The sequence below is a fragment of the Pinus tabuliformis genome, chromosome 7 (genome assembly GCF_031772625.1).
Source record: "Pinus tabuliformis cultivar Carrire ecotype Pingquan chromosome 7, CPIR1, whole genome shotgun sequence".
Taxonomy (NCBI): domain Eukaryota; kingdom Viridiplantae; phylum Streptophyta; class Pinopsida; order Pinales; family Pinaceae; genus Pinus; species Pinus tabuliformis.
In genome coordinates this window covers 1,809,805,110-1,809,811,841 of record NC_142293.1, presented here as the reverse complement: position 1 = coordinate 1,809,811,841, position 6,732 = coordinate 1,809,805,110, and positions in this window count along the sequence as shown.

Genomic DNA, 6,732 nt, shown 5'->3' with positions numbered 1-6,732 from the left:
TTAATTATTACTTATATATTATGTTCCTAACATACATTGAGTTGTTTTCCTTCTCCAAATGAACAAAATCAATTATTCATTGCAACAACTACAACTAAAAACCCAAGTTGTGCTTGGTGTAGATTTGCCCCCATTCATCTTAAAACTGAAAAACAATATATATCGAACATTTTAAAAAAAGAAATGTGTTCATAATAATTAAAACAAAAAATTGCTTCCATATTATAACTTACAACTCATCGTACAAAAGAAAGAGGTTATCATTATCATCACAAAAACCAAAAAACAAAAACAAATTTATAAAGTTAACAAAACTATCGACCAAAATTTTAGATTTTAATTTTCAAAAGTTGATTGTTGAATAAACGTGAAATTATATATTAGCCTTAATTAATATAATTTAGTTAATTTTAAAAATAAACTTGCTTCCATATTATAACTTACAACACATCATCCAAAAAAGAGGTTACCATTATCATCACAAAACCCAAAAAAAAAAAAAAATTAAAAAGTTAACAAAACTGTACACCTAAATTTTAATTTTCAAAAGTTGAGAAACAATTGTTCAATAAACAAATATTAAATTTGGTGAAATTATATATTAGCCTTAATTATTTATAATTTAGTTAATTTTAAAAATAAACTTGGCTAATTTAAAAATTAAATTATCTAAATAATGAAGATACAAATATATAACTAAAATTAATCCCATAAAAAATATATTTTAATGAAAATATATAAAAATCATACAAAGTCAATCAACTAAAAACATGTTTTAAAATGGATATCATTATCCTAAAAATCAACTCATCCCAATTGCTTTAAACCAAAAAAACGCATTTTTTTATATGCGAGTAATAAAGAAGCAGAATTTGCAGTTGTTCATCAAGGCCTACTCAAGGCTATCAAATTGGGTACAGGAACATTGTGGTGGAAGGAGATTCCAGGTTTATAATCAACACGGTCAAAAAACTGAGCCAGGGGGCTAAATGGGACAAGCTCAGTCATAGATGGAGAACAACAAGATTAGTGCAAGAGATAGGCGAACTTCTTCAAAATTATGATTATATAATCACTAACCATGTCAGACGAGATGGAAATAAAGCTGCGGATTTCCTTGCAAACTGGGGTTGTGCTAATCAAAATGACCCTCTCGAGTTAACTTGGGCGCCTCAATCTACGATTGGTCAGTTCAACTCCCTAGAAGCGATCCTGGAACAAGATAGGGGGCACAGCTCTCAAAGTCTCCAAATGTTTGACCAAACCCCCGATCGGGGTGCGAGCTAGATGGCACTCCCATCAATATAGTTTAAATGTGAAGGACATTGGGGTACAAACCCACCACCCTTCACACACTCAAGGCGATAGGTGCAGTGGCATCTGCATGCAAGAGGTTAATACTCCCGTAGGAGGTGGTAGCGGCATTGTGTCTTTGGTCTGGCTTGGTGTCAAGCGCTCTGCAAGGGTTGTTAGTAGGTGTTTACAAGAGAAAGCAATGTGGAAGGGTGATGCCGAGTGTAGAGGAACGTCACGACTCCAGGAAAGGTGGTGGACTATTCTTCTCCGAGTAAGGGTAATCTGGAAGGAGAATTGCTTTTTCTCTCCCTCCATGCATCAGCTTGTTTGGTTATGGGATGGGGTTGAATTTCCTGCGAGATGGTAGCAAATGGTGTTTTTGGAAGCCGTCGGTGCCTGTATCCTTGAAGCAGTATGTCATGTTAACTGGTATGGTGTCTGTGTCTGTTCATTTTGAAATTATTTTTGCTCGGATGGGGTTATATGGGATGTGGGTCTCTGTTGTCAGCCATTGGGACCGTCTCTGTCTGGTTTGGTTTGATAATCCTGGGGTTTGGAGTTGGGTCGTCTTCATCTCTGTCTCTAGGCTTAGTTGTACTATAATCCCTAGGGCTGGGTGGAAGCTTTTCTCCCTGCACATCTATTGGTCCCAGAACCATAATGTTTTTGTTGTTTGTCTTGTTAAGTCTCATGCCCTTAGCCTCTGTGGAAGTCTCTGCGGGGTCACAGTCAAAGGTCTACAATGGTTTGGGTTCGGGGACTACACTTATGTTGTTAGTCTTGTTGGTCTTTTAAATTCTTCTTCTGGTTACTATGAAAATTGGTTATGGTGTGTGGAAGTTGAGTTCTTGTGTGGGTTGGACAACAAGGATGGGGTGCATGAGATAAGACTAGCGGAGGTTCATCGAATTTTATCATGGAAATTATTGTTTTGTTCTCCCATGGCAGGTGTGTGGAGCGGTAGGGTCACCTAGAAGCGAAAGGCTTTTGGGCTCGGACCACCACCTGTACAAGAAATTTTCCATACCCACCTTTTCACTGGGCACTGTGAGCTTGTAGAAATGGCGTGGGCTGTAAAGTTTAGAGGTCGTGGCAGGAGAACTCGAGAGGAGCAGCCCAACTCCTCTGGCAACAAAACAAGGGGCCGCAAACCGGTAGCCAGCATCATAAACGATGTGGCCACTGCTTATCGTGAAGGGACTAGCGAGGATATTAGGCGGTTAATTGAGTGGGAAGCTGATCTGAACCACCAGGCGAGCTCGATGGATATTGAGATGGAGGATTGGCAGGCGATGGTGTCAGATCCCGGGCATAACTGAGGGCGAGTTACCCAGTTCAAACAGACTTTATACCTGTACTGGACCATGAAAAGTATTATGGGCAAGGCCTTGGAGCAGATCTCAGTGAGTATGGAAACAACGGTACAAAATTTCCCCAATTATAAGCAGGACTTCCAGAAACTTCAGTTCCAGCTGCAAAAACAAGATGGACGCCTACACCGAATTGAGGATCACCTTCCCTGCCTTCTTTCACAGACAGTACTGTCGGGTTCCAATGTTAAGGACCCAACCCCAGTAGAGTTTGTTTCTGTTGAGGGAGAAGAGTAGGTTGCTAGATGGTTTCAATTTTGATTAGTATATATGTGGTTAGCTTTTAATTTTCATAATGATGTTTTGTATGCTCATAGGCAATAGTATTTGGACAAGGTAAAGAAATACAAACCTATATAGCTTTGGTAGAAAGACTTATTATTTTGTGCTACTAGATGGCTTATCATGTTGTTAGGTGGCCAATAGACTTGGTTTCCCTTTGGGCAAGTTGAGGCCACCTAACTATTCATATGTGGATGTAACTTGCTTATATTTTAATGAAAATGGAAGGATCTACCAAACTTACAAAAAAAAAAAAAATTCCAATATATTTTTTTTCAATAAATACTTGAAACCATAATATTGTATTTGGAAAAGTGTTATAAAGTATTTATGATGAAGACTATATCTCGATGGAATTAACCCTTCCACAATGCATCAATACTTTTTCAGAAAATTGAAGATAGATTATTGATTCATGTTGTGCTTCGAGGAAGAGACTTTCATAAACAATAAGACATGTAATATACCTAATTTATATTTTTATTAATAATTATTATCTAGGATTTTGTCTTTCAAATTAATCAGGTGTTTTTTGCCTTATAAATGGATTAATGATTTTTACTACATATCATTATATGTTATATCTTTTACATTTATTATATATTTATTTCTTTGGTAAGTACATGGCCTCATGCTCTATCGTATTTGTGACCACAACAAGATACACCACATATCCACTCTGGTTGTTGAAGGGAAAATAGTCTCCATCTTTTTCACCATTTTTCAAGACATTTTCTATAAGATGAACACTAGTCAATATCAACTCTTCTTGTTTAAAGATAAATGACCTCATCTTTTTCAAAAGAGAGTTTGTAAAATGATCACTGCACAATATCAACAGCGTCATCATTTAAAGTAGTAATCTTTACCATTTCATCAATCAACATTGTTCTTGTGATCATATTTTGGGTCCTCCCCTTTTCAGTGCAGGGTTAGTAGTTGTACTAAGTAGAATTAGAATTTGTAGGGTTTGTTTTCGAGGGCTTCCAAGTAGCATTGGCATGCACACAAGTCAAGTTTATCATGGACAATGGTGTGCATATCAAATGGCATTACTGCATCTTCTAATCCATAGTACTTGCAACCATTTGCAATTTTCAAAGCTACCCGAAGCTGCCCAAGAGGTACATTTTGCACACTGGATATCACACCCCAAGGATATTTAGCTGGAAGCTGGTATAAGAATGCCAAGGGGGTGGGGTGGCAAGAGGGGGAGGGATTCTCATTAATCCTGAAGGAATCATAGAAGATAGATATGCTTGGGGCCTGGGAATGAAGACAAATAATCAAGTTGAGGCTTATGAGTTGTTCCTTGGGCTTTCTCTGGCTCAAAAAAAGGGCATAAAGGACATGCCTATTCTAGGTGACTCCATGCTGATAATAAAGCATATGAAATACAACTCATCGTCACAAAACATGATACTAAACCAGATCATTAAGCGATCCCAAGGCATGATCCCTCTCTTTGATCGAGTTACATTTTTCCATATCCTAAGAGTTAATAATAAGGAAGCGGACAGGCAAGCCAATTTGGCCTGCTGAATGGATGAGGAAAGCAGTAATGTGAATGGCATAGAGGAAACAGTATTCATTCCCTAATCGTTGTCATGAATCTCAATATATTGATTGTGGAGTGTGCTCTTGGTAGGATCAAGAAATTTGGAAAAAGAGACATTTTGGTTTTATTTTGCTTGCATTTTTATCCGCCCTACTCCCCCCTCATTCCCTTCTGAAATTTCGCTCATCCCCTCCCCCTCATCCTCCCCCTTACCCTCTCTCCCCTGTCCCTCCCCTTCCTTTCCCCCATCACCCCTCTCCCCAGCCACCCTAGATGCCACCTTGCTGCCCTCCCTATCCCTTATCCCCTTGCCCCTGTCCCATCGCCCTTCAATTCTCTTGGCCCGTCCTCCCGCCTCGTGGCATCTTTAAGATTGGGATTTTGTTGCAACGTGGCTTCTTTCATCATGCTCGTCCTACACTTGGATTCGGGAGGTTTCTCAGCGTGAGAACTCAAACATCATCTCCTCATACCAGTTGCAGCAATTGGCGAAACAACGAAGGAACCATGTGAAATTTTGGAGAGGGTGAGGAGCATTTAATCCCTCTGGTCTGGGATGGTCAGTTCGTGCAGGGGAAGAAGGTGTGGGACAAGTTGATAGACGCATCGAAGAGGAGAAATTATGGTGGAGCATTAGGATTTCAGCATCATGAGTACCCCTCATCACTTCTGCATCAGAGTTCGGACCAACATCTCCTTTAAATTGAGTAACAGAATGATCATTTGTTTCAAGATTTGGTCTGTCTCTGCTCTAGGGTATTTCGCTAATGCCCAGTGGTCGTGGCAGGAGATCTTGGGAAGTCAATGCAGTGTCGTTATAGGCACGATGGAGGTAAATTGTACTTAGGGAAGTCAAGGGAAGGTGTTGGGCGTCGGAAAGGGTGGCAACACAGTCGCTAAGCTTGGTGGCGACTCGGCGTTAGATATTCTTTTCAATAAGGGCATAATTAAAGCATTTCGGGTCGAGGGTTCGCAGCATCTCTATGGTTAGTTGTTTTGGTCGCTCCCCTGCTGTCAAAGTGAATGTGGTGAGCATTTCTGATGAACACCGCTCGGTGTCTGGTTCATGGGGTCGTCGTCAGCCTTGGGCAGGCGGGTCGCTTGGGCAAATGGCGCAGGAGGGTGGCAGGGATAAGCATGATTGTGATAGCTACGAGAAGGAGCATCTAGAAATGAAGGAAGGTCTAGCAATTGTTTAGAGGTGCTTCCACCAGCAACAGAAGGAGACGTTGGATACGCAGGAGCAGCAGATAGAGAAGAATGAGAGCATTAGCCAATTGGAATATGAAGTGGATACTCTGAGACAACAAATTGAGCACCTGAAGCACAAAATGTTCGAGAACAGCCCGAGGTTAGACGAAGAAGCCACTGGAATAGATCTCAATAGCTCAGCACCGATGGAGGAATAACATGTCCTTTCTGTCTTTCTCATGCATGTTTTTTGATATCAAACTTTACCTGTAAATATTTGCTAAACCAATACTGCAGAATGTATAGCCATAGGCTAATAGCAAGGGAGAAAATTTTGGTTTTTGGGAAAAAATACTTTGGGATGGGATGAAAGGCATGTAATTTCAGAGGCCCTTAGCAGGCTCTGCACTTTGATGTAAATTTCCCAGTTTTTGGCCGCGTACGGGCGTGGATTAATATTATCTACTACTCTTTATGGTAAAAAAAAAATGTCGAGGGATGCATTTTGCTTGCATGATAGTCACTTCTTCACTGAACCTACCTCCCTTTACGGTATAGTAATCTTGATAGATATCTTCCAAATCTAAATGTATTTTGAAACAGCTAAATGGAACATTCATTCCAGCAATAAAGGTATTCTTAAGGTAAATATATATGCAAGAACATTCTAAAAACAACTTGGCCAATTTAATCACATTCGACAAAAAAAGTACATTGAAGACATAAAGCAAATACAGGTCTTAACAAATTTCAATTGCAGTAAAAACAAAAGTTAACAGACACCAATAATAAGCCAACTAGCAAACTCACTTTTTAGCCCAGCTCAATTGTTATATTTTTTCTAAAGAGTATTGCTGTTTAGAGATTGGAATTCCCTTCTAGCCATCAGATAAAAGAGTTCCAGCATGCTTTCCTATGGGGACTTTTACAAGGCTTACAGAACTAAAATTTGCATGTTGTATTAAGATGTATATGTTCTAAATCATGAGATTCAATGTTATGAAGTATTATGTAAACCATGAAATTCAATGTTCA